Here is a 21,459-nt window from a genome sequence, read left to right as displayed (position 1 = left end):
TTCGTTAAGATAGTACCTGCAGATTTTATTTAATTGCAGTCTTCCAGTTATAAATTTATATGTTACATTCATAAGTCATAACTGCAGAGTGACAGAAACCTTTGACCATTCGATTCATGTGTGTATGCTTATCCTATACTGTAGACTCAGCAGTATTTGTCCTGTAGTGCGGCAATTACGTATCGCAGCCCCCAGACAACGAAAATCAGCCAAAAGTTTTAATATTTCAACAATTCTGAGTCGGATGGTGCATAGGTATTTGAAAGCCCGCAAGTGGTAAAATTGGTCACAATTACATTTTTACGTTTTTCATACGTTTGTATGTGTCATGACATTTGCCTGACAAATGGACCTTTATGAGGTATTTTATGTATACAGACTGAAGCGCCAAGTAGAAATTTGTACCAAGGCCGGGTACGGAACCCGGCCAGGTTAATCTGTACAGTTGTGTGAACCGCTGTGCCAAGTGGCTCGTTCCGCACGCTACAGGCTCACCGCCCAAAACCTTCCCGCTTTGCGGCTGGCGCCCCCGGCGTATCTACAGAGTTACCCAGACAAAGATCGCCAACGAGGGGTGAAATCAACAGAAGGCCGAGCCCGCACGAGTAACTCATCACTCAAAGATTCCTCCATGTCTTCTCTGTAACACTGTTGCAGTTTCCTAGCATACTTCAATTATTTGGCGTTGTCTCGTCAGGGAAAATTCCTTAGGAACGCAAGATTGTTATAAAACTCTTCCAACGACTTTTTCCTTTCCTGCAATTCAGAAATCAAATGTCTATAGTAATCAGAAATGTATTCGCCCTAAAGTCTTCCTTTCCTTCAGAAGCAGTATCACATTCGGCTTTTTTGTCCGCTTTCAGTTTTCTTGACTTTTTCCATTCAGTGACGGTTTTGTTCGTATTTATCTTACTCTTTCCGGTGCCAGCGTTTTCATATGCGTCGTAAAAAGAACGATTCTATCGATTACGTGTGTGCAACTTTATTACAGTCTCAATATCGCTATCAACACTTCGCAACAATTTGTAACATTAAATCGGTACAGTATCGCTTACCAAAAAGTTGTCTCCTCGCATCTTTGTGAAGCCTTTCCAGTTTTAGCAATTTGAAGAACTTGCAAAGCTGATATTATTTCTAACATTGAGACTATAGTAGACACCCTAACGCCCAGACCAACAGACTTCTGAATATCGTTTTACAGAGACTGAACTGTTTAATTTTGAATGCAACATACTGAAACGGCTTGTCGAAGCAGAGATGAAAGTGTAAATCTGCTGTAAGAAACGGAAAAATGAAACACCTTGAGGACAGCAATCTGCTGCACACGATCCAATTACTGTAAGGGAGAGAGCTGCACATGGTACGTACACAGCAAGAGGACTGATTTGTTTAATTCTAACGCCAGAGTAAGCAGACCCCTGGGTAAGAGAATGTCTAAATCATACTTACTTAACAAATTTATTAATGAGTCAGGTAAGTCTTCCGATTTGTGCATTGAATTTGTGGCAAAACAGATAAATCTTCGATCAGGAAATCCGTCTGTAGATAAATACTCTGTAACAAAAGATAGCTGGCCCACATATGTGAAGCTGGAGTCTAATTTGGTGGAAAAGTAAGAAGATTCCTTCACTTCGTGTACAGTACACCTACTTGTTAACCCTTTCTTCCGGAACTCATAAAATGGCTCTGAGCACTATGGGACTTAACACCCGAGGTCATCAGTCCCCTAGAATTTAAAATTACTTAAACATAACTAACCTAAGGACATCACACACATCCATGCCCGAGGCAGGATTCGAACCTGCGACCGTAGCGGTCGCGCGGTTCCAGAATGAAGCGCCTAGAACCGCTCGGCCACACGTAACTCATATGAAGTTGTAACTTCACCCTCACTTATCGATCTTAATGACAGTGAAAAATTAAACCGCGTGCACCTAATGGAAATTTGGGAAAAGCAATAGTCACCGAAGTTAATTTGTCGGTAAAGCGGGAGGAAAGGGTTACATCTAAATTAAAGGAAAAATGCAAATGAAATTGGTGGGAATTAATTTTGAGAAAAGGGTAAAATGAATAAAGAAAGTAAATGTGCGGTCGTTACGTTAAACAATTAACTGGCGTTAATTATATATTTGAGATTTAGGGAAAATAACGGTCGCCAGTCCTATGGACAACTACTATAATAACTGAAAAAGGAAGGTCATTGCACATACAATTAGCTCTAAAAGCGTGGCAACTGAAGGTTGACACGTGTTTTGTGAAAACTGGATGTGTCAGAAGTAATAAATTTCGCTACACTCTGACTTAATTTAGCAAAAGAATTAATGAAACCGGAAAATTGAAGTTAATTTAGTGACTGGAATTAATAGTGAGCTTTGTTTCTGAAGCACTACGAAATTCAGTAAAATAAAGTTAGTCTTGGGCTACCTTAACAATCATTTCAAAAGCTACTTGACTACGCAATTTAGAAATAAGAGTGTTAACTTTGAACTTGAATTAAATGATTCTGAACAATTAACAATAGTAAAATTTAGTACGTACCCAGCTGAGCTGCAGTCACAGGTGAGCTAAAATATGGTAACAAAACTCGCACTCTTAATTTGTGCTTGTGTAATCTAAATATTGTAGCCAGCTATGAATACCTTAAGTGAACTTTGAAATTAAAGCAGTGAAATTACTTTAATGCTGATGTATGAATTTCAGCGACACTCGGGTTCATTCCAGAAAAGGAAGGGACCCTGCTGGGTAATGCAATTAGGACAATGAGCAACAAAAGTTCATGCTAAGATGCTGTATTTTGGTGATGCAACAGTTTGAAAAGCTGAGGTCTGCCATACGGTTCTAAAACTCTACGTGCTTTTAGTCTTCCTTGTTGGCTAATTGAAGGTTTGCAGTCGTCGATCGAGGAGGTGGCGACAGTCACTCATTGTCGGCCGTCGCTGTTGGAGAAGCTAGATGTTGGCGCGCCTTCTTCTCGACACCGTCACCAGGCGAAACGGGCTCTTGATGTGCGCCAGCTAATGCTTTCCGTCCGCGACACCGTATCACAAACTATCATAGCAAGTCGAGCGCAATTACATGCTGGCAAACCCCGAAAGCGCGACAACTCGCGGAAGTGTCACACAGCACACTTGCTCCACCGAACTCCTCCAGCCAGACTCTCTCTGCCCGCGCTCCATGCGGCAGAGTTAACACTACCAAAGATCCTAAACACTTTGGTTCTCCACACGACCTATAAAAATACAAATATTTACAGAACAAACCAATTATACATCGACACACACACACACGCACATACACACACACACACACACACACACACATATATATATATATATATATATATATATATATATATATATATATATATATTAGAACAATTACAATATATATACACACAAATGCCATATCTTCAGGTAACAAAATAAGGAAAAAAATTATATTACAATAGATGGAAATAAGAGGATATGCATTACCTTCGTTACAAAGTGTCAACACGTTTGAAAAGAAAAGTATGAACAGCTCACTTTCTTTTCCCAATGAAATTCTATATCTTTAGCTAGAAAAGGATAGAATCCTGCTGTCAGCTGTAGTGTGATCTCGAAATTTCCGCAACGTGTTGACCCAAACTCATAGTTGCAACCAAGTCTTTCACGGAAAAGCTGTAGACCACAGAAACAACTCGTTGTAACACATCCTTCTGAGACTTTTGTACTCTAGCTTCTAGAGTTAACAAACATTTCCTATGTTCAGCTGGATTTTCAAACACAGTCAGTAGGGATTGCCCGTTTTTCTAGTCATCAAAACCCTCATTAGGTTTTGCAAACATTAATGTTCCATTAACAGTAATCATGGAACACTTTTTGAGGTTGTACCAAAAGTGATCTTTGTTTTTTCTCACCATTGCTCATGTTTCTAAAAAAACAAACTTTTACGTATCTCTTGATCAGCGATAAGCTCACAAAGGAATTCATTTATTATCCAGTTCGCAGGATCGTCAGATACTGAATCACTATAATCATTCGCTGTATATGCGTCATTTGGGCCAGCTGAAATGATAGGTTTTACGTCATTATTGCTATTATTTCTAGTATCAGAAATGCCTGACGCAGATAAACCATACGCTGCACTATTTTTTATACTGTTGGCCACATTATTAAAATCCACATTATTACACTCTGATGTTTATAGACTCGAGATGGAACTGGCTCGCTTGATTTTTAAATGACATCGATATTTGCGCTCTTTCTAATAATGTCCTCTTTCTTTATTGCTTTAGCTTTTGAGACATTCTGTTTCCGAGATCTACTTTCTCTTCTCTGACTGTCACTACTTTAATTGATACAAATATAAATCACAGACTGAACAACTGCACACTTTACAGTTTCATATTACGTTGAACACCTAGCCAAGCGGCCGGCTGCTAGAATCACTGAAGACATTTTCTTTGAATCTGAATTGTCACGATTGAGTGTCAACACCAGTTACTCCTATGACACTTATGTGCGTCTCTCATCACAAAGCTTAACGCCGAGCAATGAGAATTTCCTTACTAAGGCAAACCACATTAGAATGCACGATGCTGTATAAAGTGGCTAATGATCACATTGTACGAAGTAATGTCATTACTAAAACAAAAACCTTTCATTTTTCTGTTGGCTGAACCGACCGTTCATGAAATTTCAGCTGATTGTTATCATGTTCACACCCGTTTCATTGTGAGGTAAACTCACGTTCTCTTTTTAAGAGTTGTAAGTAAATTGTTTACAAAAACAACAGCAGCTTATAAATTAGCCTTAAAATCCGCCGCCCTAGACAGATGCGTAGTCTGCCTAGGATTAAATGCGCCTCGGTCTGGGGCGGAATTTCTATTCATATCAAGACCCCTCTGGTTGTCATCCAAGGCACCATTACAGAACAGCAGTACGTCCATGACGTAGGGGAAGGTGGGGGAATTATACGCATGTGGGTAATCCCACGCAGGCTGATTTACGCAGTTTGAGTAGCTTACGCCAGCCATTTTCCTGTGGCATTGTTGGAGCAGTGAAGTATTGTTTATTTTGAGCGTGTCTCATGTAATTCTGGTCAGCTGTATTTTGCTAGGTAACTGCTACTATAAGTTGCTTTATTGTAATTCTTGGGTATCAACTACTAACCTTAGATGAAACCTTTAATTTAATTGTAGACTTGTCCCGCTATTTGAATTAGGTGCCGAGTTATGCTTATGTTAGTCATCGAACGCACAGTGGGGTAATGCCACGCAACTGTTGAAGTGCGTGGTACTCCCCCTTGCAGGTTATATTTTCAATACTAACGAGTTTTTTTTAAATTTCAGATGGGTAGATATTATAAAAGAAAAACCCAGAAATCAAACTGGACACAAGAGGAACTTTGTAAGGCTCTTGATGCCATCAAATCTGGAAGAAAAATAAGAGAAGTATCAAGAGCTTTCGTGATTCATGAAGCTACTCTGCGAACGAGAATGAAGGTTAAATATATGGAGGGTCCAAAACTTGGAAGAAACCCAAAATTTTCGACAGAACAGGAAAATGAGATTAGGGATCATGTTATTACAATGGCCAAGCGGTTCTATGGTATTACATGCATCCAGCTGCGAAAGATTGCGTTTGAGTATGCAGACGGTAACAACATCGCAAACAATTTTGATAAGTCATCTAGGTTAGCTGGAAAGGATTGGCTAGCTCTATTTTTAAAGAGAAACCCAATTATTTGCATGAGAAAACCTGAAGCAACTATCATTAACAGAATACAGGCTTTTACTGAAGAAGAGATTAATGCTTATTTTAAAAATTTAGAACATGTCTTTGAAAAATATAAATTTAAAGAGGAGCAAGTGTTCAACATAGATGAATCGGGCATAAATACTGTACAAAAGCCCGAGAGAATTTTGGCTCCTAAACGTATTAAACAAATAGGTGGGACCACATCTTGGGAAAGGGGGAAAAACGTGACTGTGACATATCTTCTCAGTGCTGCTGGTACCTACATCCCCCCCGCTTCTCCAGGAAGAGGATGTCAAATCTCTTAAGTAAAGGTGGACCAGTTGGAGCAATATACGGTTGTTCTATCAATAGCTGGTCCAATGAGTCATTTTTCGAATGGATCCAACATTTTCAGAACAATGTAAAATCAACTATTGATGACCCTGTGCTGCTGATTTTAGATAATCACAGCAGCCACATTTCACGTGATATTTTTGAATTTTGTAAAAACATTCTATTGTCATGGTAACCATACCTCCATACACTTCTCACAAGCTTCAACCATTAGATGTTACCTTCTTTTCTTCTTTGAAATCAGCCTTCAACTGTGAATGTGACGTGTATATGAAATCACAGATCTATTAAAAATTACACTATATGAGTTAGCAGAACCTTTTAATAAGGCATATATTAAGGTCGCTACCATGGACAAAGGGCATTCAGGGTTGAAGGCATGTGGGTTTTGTCCTTTCAACCCAAACAAATTTGAGCATGACGACTTACAACAATGTGAGATGTTCAGAGATGTTGTCCTTGATGTAGAGGTTCCGAATGCAACAAATGGAAATGAAGTGGTTGCATCTACAAACGAGCCACATATCCCCAAAAGGAGTCAAGAACAGATTCCTGGATCTTCAGCAGACGATGTTCCATTTCTAGTAGGCCTAGAAGAGGTCACAACAACATCAACTAAAAGTGCATGTGTCAAGCACGTTAGTGGACATATCTCCTGTTCCAAAACAAAATGATCTACATCTGCATCTACATGACTACTCTGCAATTCACATTTAAGTGCTTGGCAGAGGGTTCGTCGAAGCACAATCATACTTTCTCTCTACCATTCCACTACCGAACAGCGCGCGGGAAAAATGAACACCTAAACCTTTCTGTTCGAGCTCTGATTTCTCTTATTTTATTTTGATGATCATTCCTACCTATGTAGGTTGGGGTCAACAAAATATTTTCGCATTCGGAAGAGAAAGTTGGTGACTGAAATTTCGTAAATAGATCTCGCCGCGACGAAAAACGTCTTTGCTTGAATGACTTCCATCCCAACTCGCGTATCATATCTGCCACACTCTCTCCCCTATTACGTGACAATACAAAACGAGCTGCCCTTTTTTGCACCCTTTCGATGGTAAGGATCCCACACCGCGCAGCAATATTCTGATAGAGGACGAACGAGTGTATTGTAAGCTGTCTCTTTAGTGGACTTGTTGCATGTTCTAAGTGTCCTGCCAATGAAACGCAACCTTTGGCTCACCTTCCCCACAATCGTCTTCCTAAGACGAAACAAGCCAAGGGAAAGCATAAGGGAAAGTCAGTGATCCTTACAGCAACTCCAGAGAAGAATAAACTCCTAACGGAGTTATCAATAAAGAAACAAAAAGATGCCATGAAAAAGAAAGCTGAAGGGAACAAGAAAAGAAATCTTAAGGATAAAGCAGGTAAGTGCAGAAATCTGCAACTTAAAAAAAGTCTCATAGAAGAAACAGACATATAAGAAGAAACACCACCAATAAAGTGAAAGTAGCAGCGAGGATGAACTAAATCTGGACTTGCGGAACATTTGTGATGACGATGAAATGGATGATATGTATGTTTAGTTTGTGGAGAGTTTGGGAAAGATGGAGAACTATGGTACCGATGTATTTCTTGTAGCAGATGGACTCATGAAGAATGTAGTGGCTGGAACACTCCAAAAGGCTACAAGTGCGATCTTTTCTGTATGTGAAAATGCACTCTTTTCACATCAATAAAAATGTAAAAAACGGAAATTATAAGAGATGTTTGTAGAATTACATTATTTTGTTCTTAACTATACTGTTTACTATTTGTAGTAACTACTAAGTAAATAAAAGTAGCAGGTATTGTCCATTTTTATGGTTTGTTTGTTTTACGTTTTATTACCCAGCACTTTTAGTGTCATTACCCTCAGGGATGGGGAATACCACGCATTTGCACTTTTTTTTATTTTAATGTTAAAAAATTAAGGTACTGTTTATAACTGTTTACAGGCGATTGGAATATGTGGAGAAATGTCCATTGTATGGCATGGACTTATTTTCGTAGGTTTTAATGACTTAACGAATGGTTCACATCGATTTTTCCTTAGGTGCGTGTATTTCCCCCACTCCCCTACTACGCCCAGTTTAGTTGTCCTTCATGGCAACCCATCCTGGGCTTACATTTCAGCAAGATAATGCCCGCCCGCACACGGCAATGGTTTCTGTTACTTGCCTTCGCGGTTCCCAAGCCGTGCCTTGACCAGAAAGGCCGCCGGATCTCTGCCCAGTTGAGGACGTTTAGAATGTCGTGCCCAGGGCCCTCCAACCCACTCGGGGTGTTGACAACCTCACGTGCCAATTGACCAGAATTTGGCACGACACCCCTCAGGAGGACATCTAGCAACTCTGTAAAAAAAATTCAGACCGAATAACTGATTGCATGATTGGCAGACGTGAACTAATGCGTTTATTGACGTGCTCAATTTGTGAAGCTCCTTGTCTTCAAATTGTCATCATTTGTTCTTCTGAACGTGTACATCACATCTACCGATTCTCGTCCCATTGGGATAATTCCTTCGCGATGCGTCCTTTTTTCTAACGAGAAAAAAGACGGAAAAAGTTGTACTTAAATATGTGGCATGGTCTCTTACAAGTATCCCGACAATCCCGCCATTAAATGATGCAGTTACTAGAAAAATCTGTGGGTGCATCTAGAAGAGTCCCTGTGACAATTGATATGTAGCAACCTATCTCCAAACTGTATAGTTTTTTCGGGTGTATTGCCGAGGACTGTCGTCTTCCTTGCGCGCTATTTTCGTGATGTGACTCGTCACTTTCGTCAGGAGTCTCGCGAGCCTGAAGAATTATATATCCCCTACACCATCATGTGCTCTGTAGGGCCCAAACAGAAGCCCTGCTGGCTAGTGCTCAGGCGAGCAGCTCGATTCCGACTCGTATTTAGGCTTACGTACTCGTATTTCATTTATTTTAAGCTGGCGATGTTGGAGCTATCAGTCCCTCTCTTACATTTAGCCAGGGATTCTACGTGCTTTCATTACGATACACATGTTATAAGTTACATACAATGGAGAAAACAGCATTTGTAAAATAGTACACATCAATAGAGACAAATTACAGGCAGTAGATTTTAAATGTCAGCGGTATCGGAAGCGATATAACAAAAAGTATGGAAGAGAAAGGAGGAATGAGGTAAAACACAATTAATGAAGTCAGACGAAAATGTGTCGTGATTGATTCAAATCGTCGTTGAAGAGGAAACCTGGACCAATTTCCCTTCTAAAATGTCAGACATGCGCTTGTAATACTTACCGGTTTTAACAGTATTCCTATGACGTAAAATGTGGAATTCTGTACGCGTATCCAGCATAATGCATGTCTACGCCAGGACTCCACCACCACGGTTAAACTGGTACACTGATCATTCAGGACAGTATGACCACAGGCGTGCTACCGATATAAACCCGTCGAGGAGACAGCAGCGACTCCTGGCGAGGAATGACCCCAGTCAGACACATGCACGGTGCACATACTACATCACGCGAAGGATACGATGGCCGATGAACAGTGACCAGTTTTTGTCCAAAGCACTAGACGAGTTCATTCGTTTCTTCGGAAGGGGAGGCCGATCTTCCAGCAGGTCGCAGAGATAGAATCGATGCGCACGCCCAAAAAATGTTTCCCAAACGATATTCGCTTGAAAAAATTTGCTTCACTTAAGCTTTACATGTCAGGTTCATCATGACGTGCCAATCATTTCGTTAATGGTCATAGTTTTTGCGATATTTACGTGGAAGTAAGACACTGCGCGAAATTCGAAAAATTTTGCGATGAAAAATAGAGGTCGCCATGACTTCGAGTTTGGTGCATATTACATAATATGATGCAGCATATCAAATTTAGCTGACATGCTAAATTTTTCTTTTGACTTAATTGAACGTCTCTATCTGCCACCAATCTCGACAAAATTGATATGACGTAGCACACTCATTTGCGATCGCACCGCGCCAGCGATAAAGCCACAGTGAAATATTCAAAACATTCCTCATATTTCATAAAGGGTTTGAGATATCGAACTTCATTATCCACCATGTTATTCCAGTGACTACCGACTTTTTCGATGAAAGAATGCAATATTTAATGACAATCGATAGCTGGGGAAACGAGAAATGCTATGGGTTTTGGAACAACACAAATGAGGACATTACACTTTTATTTTGTACCGAGAGTGATGCTTTTTCATAAGGCACTGACCTCACTTTTTCTTGGTACCTCACTTAATAAATTTAATAAAAACACTTTTTCAGAAGTATTTTGCAACTGCATCTGCACAACATGTTAGTGAGGTGATATTGTATAAACTACGCTGCGTTTTAGCAAACGAGGAAAATTTTAACATGGGAATCACCGAACTCGCCACTCATGACGATTCTCTGGACGCTACAAGCGTTTAATAAGCCAGGCGAAAATATATCGCACCATTTTCGGCCAAATTCTTTTTATACACTAAATAAATGTAAATGTAGTGTGACTAGGGCCTCCCGTCAGGTAGATTGTTCGCCAGGTGCAAGTCTTTCGATTTGACGGCACTTCGGCGACTTGTGCGTCGATGATATTGTGATGATTAGGACAACAGAAGACCCAGTACCTGAGCGGAGAAAATCTACGACCTAGCCAGGAATCGAACCCGGGCCCATAGGATTGACATTTTGTCGCGCTGACCACTCAGCTACTGGGGGAGGACTTTTTACACACTAACCAGAGCAGACCTGTCCGGAGATCTTTCTGAATGGCTACTATGCAAGTGTGGGTGTGGAGGCCCCCAGTTAATATTTACAGACAATGTGAGCACAGCCTTCAGTTTAGAACGGCACTTCCCCTCCAGAGCTCGAAATTTCCCTACAGCGCCTGCCCATAACCCCTATCACTTTCCCTGTCCCCACATGTGCCCTGTCATCTGCGCATCTACCGACCACGTTATTCTGCGCTCGTCCGCAGCTCGTGGTCGTGCGGTAGCGTTCTCGCTTCCCACGCCCGGGTTCCCGGGTTCGATTCCCGGCGGGGTCAGGGATTTTCTCTGCCTCGTGATGGCTGGGTGTTGTGTGATGTCCTTAGGCTAGTTAGGTTTAAGTAGTTTTAAGTTCTAGGGGACTGATGACCTCGGGTGTTAAGTCCCATAGTGCTCAGAGCCATTATTCTGCGCTCACTGTCAGCGAGCACTCTGTCCGTGTGTAGAATGGGGCGCGATCTATCTGAGTTTGACCGAAGGCAGATTGTGATGGCCCAGACGCTCGGCACGAGCATTTTGGAAACTGTAAAACTTGTTGGGTGTTCGAGGAGTGCTGTGGCGAGTGTCTTCAACATGTGGAGAAATCAAGGCGAAAGCACGTCCAGCTGTTGTGGGGTTGGGTGGCTACCCCTCGCTACAGGTGTCAGACATTGTAGGCTGTGACGGAACTAACATCAGAATTCAATGCTGGACAGAGCAAAGGTGTGTCTGAACACACATTGCTCCAAACACTTCTAACGATGGCCCTACATGGCAGATAACCCATGCGTGTGCCAATGTTAACACCATGACATCAGCAACTGCGACTGAAATCGACACGTGACCGTCGGCACTGGACGCTGGCGCAGTGGCAGAGCGCTGGATGCTGTGACTAATCCCCATACCTTCCTCATCACGCCGATGGGAGAGCGCAAATGCGGGAACAGCTCCTTGGCACCTGTATTGTAGGGTGGAGACAAGCTGGCGGCGGCTCCATTGTGCTCTGGAGAGCATTCACATTGGCATCCATGGGTCCGCTGGAGCTTGTGCTAGGCACCATGACGGCCAAAGGGTATGGTACATTGCCTGCAGACTACTTACACTCCTTCACGGCCATTATGCTTCCCAGCGGCAGTTGCGTATTTCAGCAATATAATACGCTATGTCACAAAGCCGGGAGTGTTATGGTGTGGTTCGAGGAACCCGAACTCGCCAGGTCTGAATCCGATCAAACACTTTTGGGATGTGGTTGAACGTGGTGTCAGGGCACATCGCCCTTCTCCCCGGACTTTGCGCGAATTCGGCGACTTGTGTGTGCAGATGGGTTGCCAACTTCCTCCAGCGACCTACCAAGGCCTCACTGCTCCCGTTCCAAGACGCATCGTAGCTGTAATCCGTGCCCAAGTTGAACATACCGGCAATTAGGCAACTGGTCATAATGTTCTGGCTGATCAGTGTATCGTTAAGTGACGTTCCTGTGATTGTTTTGGCTCCCCACCAGGAATATGTGTGACAGGAATCATTCTACAAATTGTAGTGAAAGTCATCTATCAAACACATTCGTATTCATTTCAGGTTCACTATTAATTGTGCTTTCGCTGGTCCATTTCGGGGCTTTAAGTTGAAACACACCGCCCGATGTGTGTTCTCAGCGGTAGCTCGCACAATACCGACGACCTGATGATTTTATTAATTGTGCTTTCGCTGGTACACTTCGGGGCTTTATGTTGAAACACACCGCCCGATGTGTGTTCTCAGCGGTAGCTCGCACAATACCGACGACCTGATGATTCTTGGATTGTCGTCACTCTAAACCATCTTTACTGTATGTCATGTGCTACGCCAAATAAGCCAATATTGATACGCGAACAATCTTTTGTGTGTAGATCTGTCGTTAAAGCCCTAAAATATCCACTAGATATGATGCTATTTAAAAAGAACGCACGCTCGTCCATATGAGCTAACGCGTTATGGCACAGTTCTCTAAGCAAGTCGAATTCGAGTCAGTCGACTGGGTATCAAAGGTCATGCAGATTGTACTGAGCGAATCTAAAGATGAAGGGATACATCTGACCTCCTGATTCATTATGAAAAGTGTATGGCCACGGAGAATTTATACTATGTACTCCAGACAATAGTGCTGAATAGGATCTACTTTGAAAACTTGGTGGCTGAAGCGATAGAGGGCTCTGCGACATAGCTCTAGTTGTGCCTGGGACAAATAATAGATAACATCTACATCTACGTGATTACTCTTCTATTTACAATAAAGTGCCTGGCAGAGGGTTCAATGAACCATCTTCATGCTGTCTCTCTACGTTCCACTCTCGAACGGCATGCGCGAAGAACGAGCTCTTAAATTTTTTTGTGCGAGCCCTAATTTATCTTATTTTATCGTGATAATCATTTCTCCCTATGTAGTTGGGTGCCAACAGAATGTTTTCGCAATCGGAGGAGAAAACTGGTGATTGAAATTTCATGAGAAGATCCCGTCACAACGAAAAACGGATTTGTTTTAACGATAACCACTCCATTTCATGTATCATGTCTGTGACAATATCTCCCCTATTTCGCGATAACACAAAACGAGCTGCCCTTCTTTGTATTTTTTCGATGTCATCCATCAGTCCCAAGTGATGCAGGTCCCACAACGCACAGCAATGCTCCAGAATAGGACGGATAAGCGTAGTGTAAGCAGTCTCTTTGGTAGACTTGTTGCACCTTCTAAGTGTCCTGCCAATGAATCACAGTCTCTGGTTTTCTCTACCCACAATATTATCTATGTGATCGTTCCAATTTAGGTTATTTGTAATTGTAATCTCTAAGTATTTAGTTGAATTTACAGCCCTCAGATTTGTGTGACTTAGCGCGTAATTGAAATTTAACTGATTTATTTTAGTACTCATGTGAATAACTTCACACTTTTCTTTATTCAGGGTCAATTGCCCCTTTTTACACCATACTTATATCTTATCTAAATCATTTTGCAAGTCGTTTTGATCATCTGATGACTTTACAAGTCGGTAAATGACAGCATCATCTGCAAAGAATCTAAAACGGCTACTCAGATTGCCTCCTATGTCGTTAATATAGACCGGAGCAATAGAGGGACTATAACACTTTCTTGGGGAACGCTGTATATTACTTCTGTTTGACTTTCCGTCTATTACTACGGACTGTGGCCTTTCTGACAGGAAATCATGAATCCAGTCGCACAACTGAGAAAATGCTCCATAGGCATGCAGTTTGGTTAGAACAGTTGGAACAAGTCGTTCTGATTATAAAATTAGCTAAAGTAATAAATCATTTGAAATAATAAGGCACTGAGTGACAACTGGTCATAAAATGCACTGTCAGTCGTCGACTGTCAAAACCTATGAGATTCATTCGCCTCTGTACAGTCCCGCTAGAAATTAGTTTCTAACGCCCTACATCCACATCGACAGTGCTCTGACTGACAGCAGGCTGTCGACTGCCCCGCATGTCTCTGCGAAAGCTACATGGCTTGGAGTTCTCATTGTCCGGCTTTAGCAAGTCATGTCCAGATTTCTACGATTTCTTTCCTATATTGTGATTTCATTCCCCTGCCCCATATGGGTAGGGGAAGGCTGTCAGCGGCACAATCCGCCACTCTTCAGCTGAGTGACATGATAGCTAATACAAGAAGAAAACTATACATATAAAGGCGATAAAAATGGAAACATAAGAACAGAGTAAGGGGACATAATGGAGGTAAAAATACGCTGACATGGAGGTGTTCATGGAGGCACAATTAAAAAAGCGACATAAAGTTAAAAAAAAACGCAGTTGGCGATTCATAGAGCGCAAAAATGGCAGGGCACTGAAGTCACATGCACAGGTTAAAAGTTGGCCACAGTATTCAAAACACTTCAGAACAAGACATTTAAAAATACTTAGTGATGAAGCACACACAACGAAGAATAAAACTACCACGAGGGACCTGCCGAAGGAGAGGTCTGAGAGGATGGAAAAGGAGGGGAGAGCAAGGTGCAGATAGGGACGGGGCGTGATGAAAAGAGTAGGGGCGTCAGGGGTGCACCAAGAGGCAGGAGATGAGTGGAACAGTAGATGAAGAGGGAAGACAAGGCAGGAGGAAGTGCAGAGACACTGAAGGGGAACACAGGAGAGGGAAGGGGCGTAGAAGGAGAAAGCAGGGGGAGGAGAGGGAGCCTTAGAAAGAGGCAGAAGGAAGGTGGAGTTAGAGTTGGTAGGAAGGGTAGATGTCAGGGCGAAGCTCATCATCTGGGAGGGGTAGGTGCTGGTCAGATTTCTATGAGCGTCTGTGGCCAAATATGTACATGTCTGGCCCATCTCGCTTTTGTTAGGCTTTTTAGTTATAAAGCACAGAACACACAACTTACGACATATACAGAGTGACTATAATTAAACTTTGAAAACGCTGTAGGAAAAATATCGCTGGTCAGAATGTCGTAAAATTGCAACGGGATATTATCGGAGGAGGAGTAAAATATATGACAGAAGACAAAAAATAGTGTGAAAATTGATCAATAGATGGCGCTGTGCGTGTCAGATTTCGTACATGAAAACACACCGAGTACACAGCTTTTTCTCCTTTCGCGTCTGCGACGTTCGCCATGACTGTCTCACTGTAGGATCGCGCTCTGCTTGTCAAGCAGTATTACAAGAATGATGACTGTGCACATGTCGCTCTTCAGAAGTTCTGGACACTGAAGGGTTTGAAAAAGGCCGTTGCTCCGATGACTGCCTTGGGTCTAAAGAAAATGATTTGGAAATTCGAAAAGACTGATTCTTTTGGTGTGCAACTTGGTAGGAGGGAAGAAACGAACTGACTCGACATCTGTGGAAGCAGTGGCCACAGCAATACAGGAGGACACGAGTGGTGGTGTGCAAACGTGTAGTGCACGGAGAATTGCCTGAATATTGGACATAACCGTGAGCACGGCGCGTAAAATCCTACGAAACATCCTTCCTTGCTATCCTTTCAAAATGGACCATGTGCACGAGTTGCTTCCTGTTGACCTGGCAGCGAGAGAGACCTTTGTTTTAGAATTTCTCACTCGCGTGGAAGTGGACAATGGAAGATTTTGTGGACAGATGAAGCCGACTTCCATATAACAGTATATGTCAATACACAGAATTGTCGAATATGGGCAACGGAAAATACGCACGCAAATCAACCAGTACCACTTCATCCAGGAAAGCTCACTGTGTGGTGCGGGTTTACGGAATCATCTATCATAGGGCCATATTTCTTCGAAGAGACATGTGCTTCCAGTACTGTTACCTGAACCGTCACAGGTAACCTTATGAGTGTCTTTTGCGCAACCACGTCATTCCAGCTCTCCAACATCGTGGGTGAATGGATGGAATCATTTTCGTGCAAGATGGCGAACCTCCGCACGTTGCAAATCGAGTTAAGCAGCTCCTGAAGCGGGTTTTCGAAAATGCTAGAATTATCAGCCACCATTTCCCTACAGCCTGACCGCCCCGATCACCTGATTCAAATCCGTGTGACTTCTGGCTGTCGTGGCTATGTGAGAGATGTTGTGTTCAGTGTTCCGATTGCAAACTTACCTGCCTTTAAGGCACGCATTAAGCAGCACATTCTGAACGTGACCCCGGAGACAGTTTGATCAGTTGTGGAACATGCTGTTTCTTGATTTCAACTTGTTGCAGAAAATGGTGGACTCAATTGAAAATGTTTGGCACTAGTCACACGGAAATTAATAATCCGATCTGATTTTGATTGATGCTTTTATGGGGTTTTGGCCTCAGAACAGTTAAAAACCGATTTGGGTGATGCTCTTCATGCGGTTTTTGGTCTCAGGACAATTAAAAACCGATTTCTGCCATCCGATGTGGTATGACCTTGCGGTGGTGGATGGGCTTACGTAACTAACCGTATCACACCTGTACACCCACGCACGCTTGGTAGTACAGTTTGTTTAACGACAAACGTTCATCTTAGGTATTGTTGAATGATTCGTTTGTCATTCGTAGTCGACCGCTATTCAATTATGATGCTTATAGCGCCATCGAATGCTACATTTTGTAACTGCTTATTTTTCTTCTGCCGCACGTTTTCCCCATTCTCCTATAATATTCCGTTGCAATTCGACGTCATTGTGACCAGTGCTGTTATTTCTACAGCTGTTTGAAAGTTAACCTTTAATTATAACCACCCTGTACATCAGAATCAAGTGGAAGAGTTTAGAGAAAATGTGAAAAATGTGTGCATAACTTCAAAGATACTTAAATCTTGGAGATGAAAATTTAAAACGCAGTTACACCAGTTTTAGTGAGTGACATTTCTTAATGTTCCAACCTCGGAACAATGAGCAGAGGTTATAGGTATTTCGTCTAGAAAAAACGTAAAGCTTGATTAGTGGCAAAATTTTTCGTACTCAAGGTATCAAACAAAGATGACCACGGCTTTAAAAAGCGTTTGATACATGAAAAGTAGATAGTTTATATTGCAGCATGACAAAGAATTTTAGTCGGAATTACTTAAATTTGCTGAATATTATTAGGCAATTCTAGGCCATAATGCCAACATCGAAAGGATGTCCTCTTCTTTCATGAACGCCCAGTGGATAAAGGAATGAAACAAATTCCAAATCGACAGAGATGATGATATGTAGTTTCAAATTATTTTGTCAAGAGTTCCAGAAAAAGATTTACAAGAAAAATAACTTTCTTGATAAAGCGGGTTCAAATAAGGAACAGCAAGACTTAACTACGAATTACTGTTATTTCTTTGTAAGTCCAATTGACATGACAACGCTTATTGGCAAACTTTTCGTTTTCCGTTCCAGAAGAATGGATAGTTGTTTAATTTGTTTAATGAAGAACTTTTAGTTTATTTTGACAAAGATTATCTTAGGAAGAAGATTAAACAATTAAGAAAAATGAGCACTTATTTGTTAATAAAATTGTCAAGTTATAGGCTGTTTAATTCGCGTTCTTTTTAGTTAAGCTTGTTTAATTTAGATCTCGTAAAAACATGAGTAATTGATTACTAGTAAACGACAAAAAATACCCATTGCCTCCTTTTCTTTGATGTTAAGCTACTGTATTTCTCAACCGATTTCGCTTATTACAGGCATCGTCACTCCAGGAAGAGCTGTACAGTGAAAAATCAAAACTACGTCAACATCAAAAACGAATGACACTACCGATATGAAACGCACTGAAGCTTTATTTTTGTAGGTATGCACTTCATCACGGCATTTATTTATCCTTATTTGACGTTGACGTTTTGATTTTTCATTCTACAGCAATTTATCCAGTGACGATGCTCTTCGCAATATACATAAATGACCTTGTGGATTAGATCGGAAGTTCACTGAGGCTTTTTGTGGATGATGCTGTGGTGTATCGAGAGGTTGCAACAATGTAAAATTGTACTGAAATGCAGGAGGATCTGCAGCGAATTGACGCATGGTGCAGGGAATGGCAATTGAATCTCAACGTAGACAAGTGTAATGTGCTGCGAATACAAAGAAAGAAAGATCCCTTATCATTTAGCTACAATATAGCAGGTCAGCAATTGGAAGCAGTTAATTCCATAAATTATCTGGGGTAGGCATTAGGAGTGATTTAAAATGGAATATTCATATAAAGTTGATCGTCGGTAAAGCAGATGCCAGACAGATTCATTGGAAGAATCCTAAGGAAATGCAATCCGACAACAAAGGAAGTAGGTTACAGTACGCTTGTTCGCCCACTGCTTGAATACTGCTCAGCAGTGTGGGATCCGCACCAGATAGGATTGATAGAAGAGATAGAGAAGATCCAACGAAGAGCAGAGCGCTTCGTTATAGGATCATTTAGTAATCGCGAAAGCGTTACGGAGATGATAGATAAACTCCAGTGGAAACTGTGCGGGAGAGACGCTCAGTAGCTCGGTAAGGGCTTTTGTTAAAGTTTCGAGAACATACCTTCACCGCGGAGTCAAGCAGTATATTGCTCCCTCCTACGTATATCTCACGAAGAGACCATGAGGATAAAATCAGAGAGATTAGAACCCACACAGAGGTATATCGACAATCCTTTCCACGAACAATACGAGACTGGAATAGAAGGGAGAACCGATAGAGATACTCAAGGTACCATCCTCCACACACCGTCAGGTGGCTTGCGGAGTGTGGATGTAGATGCAGATGTAGACGATGACTGAAATTGGTCAAACCTTTGGAGAAATAATATTGCACGTGTACAGCCGAAGGGTCAAGATGCTTTAGTACAGTTGGCTGACAACTGTAAGCAATTACCTTTATATCGTCCTCTATTTCTCTATTTCTATTTAAAACAGATAGGCCTTTACGGCAAAACGTTTGGCTAAATAGAACGGCATGCTCACAAGTAATGCCACCGAGTTTTCATTCTGCTTTCAGTTACTGTTGTGGCATTACATATCATGCATATTAGTCGGTGGACTTTTTCTCTTCACTGAGCCAAGTTGTAACCATCTGCCTTTAGAGGACACAAAACTGTAGCGTGTAACATAGTGGTGTGTAACGTAACTATGTACAAGTGCGAGAAACAGCGTGCAGTAATCTAGTTTCCAACTGCACAAAACCTGCCACCAGCTGAAATCGATAGAAGAATGAAAACAACGTACGACGTGATTGTGTCTAAATCAGTAACGTTCGACGTTGGGTTGTTCGTGCTCGTAACGAAGGAAACTGTGGTGCTAACCTCAACGCATGCAGTGGACGATCGCGTTCGGCAACTGACGAGATCATGGGAATCATGTTGAACTCGTTACAGGAAATCTTCGGCTGACACATCGCCAAATCTCAGGTAAGTGTGGCACATCATGAGAGCCTGTACAGGCCATCATTGCAGAGCTGCGTCGCAGAAAACTGAGTGCACGGTGGCTGCCTTGATTTCCTCTCATGAGGTCATCAACCGATTCCGACGAGACTCGTCGGTTACCCTACGCGATCGTCCACTCCGAACTCTGTCGCATACGTTGAGGTTAGCACCACCGTATCCTTCACTGAATGCACGAACGACTCAGCGTCACACATTACTGGTGGCCATACAATCACCAACGCACACACCTTTCAATCTTCTATGGGTTTCAATTGGAGGCAGATTTTCTGCGGTTATAAATTCGATTACATCAAGCTGTTTCTCATGCATCGACATAGTTACGTTGCACACCACCATTTTACACGCTACAATTCGGAGCCCTCTAGCGGCAGAGGTTTGCAACCTGGGGTCAACGAAACAGGGAAGTCCAACGACTGACATGTAATACTGCAACCGACCTTGAGAACAGAATAAAAAATTCGGAGGCATTACTTTTCAATATGCCCTGGTGTACCTATAAAGATCTCACTTGTTCTCAATACTGTGATATCAAATCCAAGAAAGTTATTTACGAAGTTTCGTAAATGCGAAGAATACAGCGACGGAAAAATAGTAATACCAACAAAGAGTTGTGCGACATAAACGAAAGTTGGTAGGAGGGTTTCTACATCTGAAACATGATCGTCTATTCCAATTTCGTGCCAGTCACACAAGAGTGACGCTACTAGCACATCTATGATGATTCCAAATCAGGTTTGTTTTAAATACACGCTGTAGCAGTCGTGAGCGTCAGTTACCTTTGAGAGTGGACGTGGTGAGTCGATGTTCGTCAAGAACGACTTTAAGGTGGGAAAGATGGCATAATCAACACCTCACTGAGTTTGAATAACGTCGTGTAACAGCACTACATGATCTTGGATGTTCCTTCTGCGATTTTGCAGGAAGACTTGGCAGGAATGTATCCACTGTACATGACTGCTCGCAGCGGTGGTAACGAGAATGTATGGTTGCAAGAAGACCAAACCCCGGACGGTCAGGTGGCACTACCCAGAGAGAATACCATCGTGTTGGGCGTATAGCTCTGTCGAATCGTACTGCATCTGCAGCAGCAGTTTCAGTAGCAGTCGACACCACGTTACACACTGGACTTTCCAAGAACAGTTCCGAGCCAGATACCCTGTAGCATGCATTCCACTGACCCCAAATCACCACCATTTGCGACTTCACTGGGGTCAAGCGAAATCTCATTGGAGGGCATGGTGGAGGTCTCTTATGTTTTCTGATGAAAGCTGGTTTTGCCTCAGTGATGGCCGTGTGCTTGTCAGAACGAGACCACTTGAGGACTTGCAACTAACCTGTTTGCGTGCTAAACCCATTGGATCTATGCCTGAAGTTATGGTCTGGGATGCCATTTCGTATGACGGCAGGAGCACTCTCGTCATTATCCCACGCACCCTGAGAGTCTGGTGTCTGGAACCGTTGTCCTGCCACTCATGAACAGCATTCCAGAGAATGTTTTCCACCAGGAGAACGGTTGCTCACATACTGCTGTTGTAATCCAACATGCTCTACAAAGCATGGTCATGTTATCTCGGCCTGTCCAATCGTCAGATCTGTCTCCAATGGAGCACATGTGGGACATCATCGAACGACAACAGCAGCGTCATCCATTAACAGCACTAACCGTCCCTGTACCGACCGATCAAGTGCAACAGGCATGGAACGCAATGCCACAGACTGACATCCGGCACCTATACAACACAATGCATGCACGTTTGCATTCAACAATCTGACGGTTACGTAGGTTATTATTGGGCAGCATTTCGCATTTGCAATGGCTTGT

The 21,459-nt window shown here is 42.3% G+C and overlaps 1 long non-coding RNA gene across 2 annotated transcripts in view; it reads right to left on the bottom strand.

Annotated features, from left to right (window-relative positions):
- Window positions 1–2,844: 2,844 nt before the first annotated feature.
- Window positions 2,845–21,459, bottom strand: part of LOC126365951 (uncharacterized) — a 172,273-nt gene continuing 153,658 nt past the window's right edge. For both annotated transcript variants that reach the window (XR_007566280.1, XR_007566276.1), the window contains exon 4: window positions 2,845–3,229. This is a non-coding gene — a long non-coding RNA (uncharacterized LOC126365951). The remainder of the gene's footprint in view (window positions 3,230–21,459) is intronic.

The sequence above is a fragment of the Schistocerca gregaria genome, chromosome 1, assembly GCF_023897955.1.
Source record: "Schistocerca gregaria isolate iqSchGreg1 chromosome 1, iqSchGreg1.2, whole genome shotgun sequence".
Classification (NCBI taxonomy): Eukaryota; Metazoa; Arthropoda; class Insecta; order Orthoptera; family Acrididae; genus Schistocerca; species Schistocerca gregaria.
Note: the sequence above shows the minus strand (reverse complement) of the source record. Positions and strands in the feature narration are given on the sequence as shown.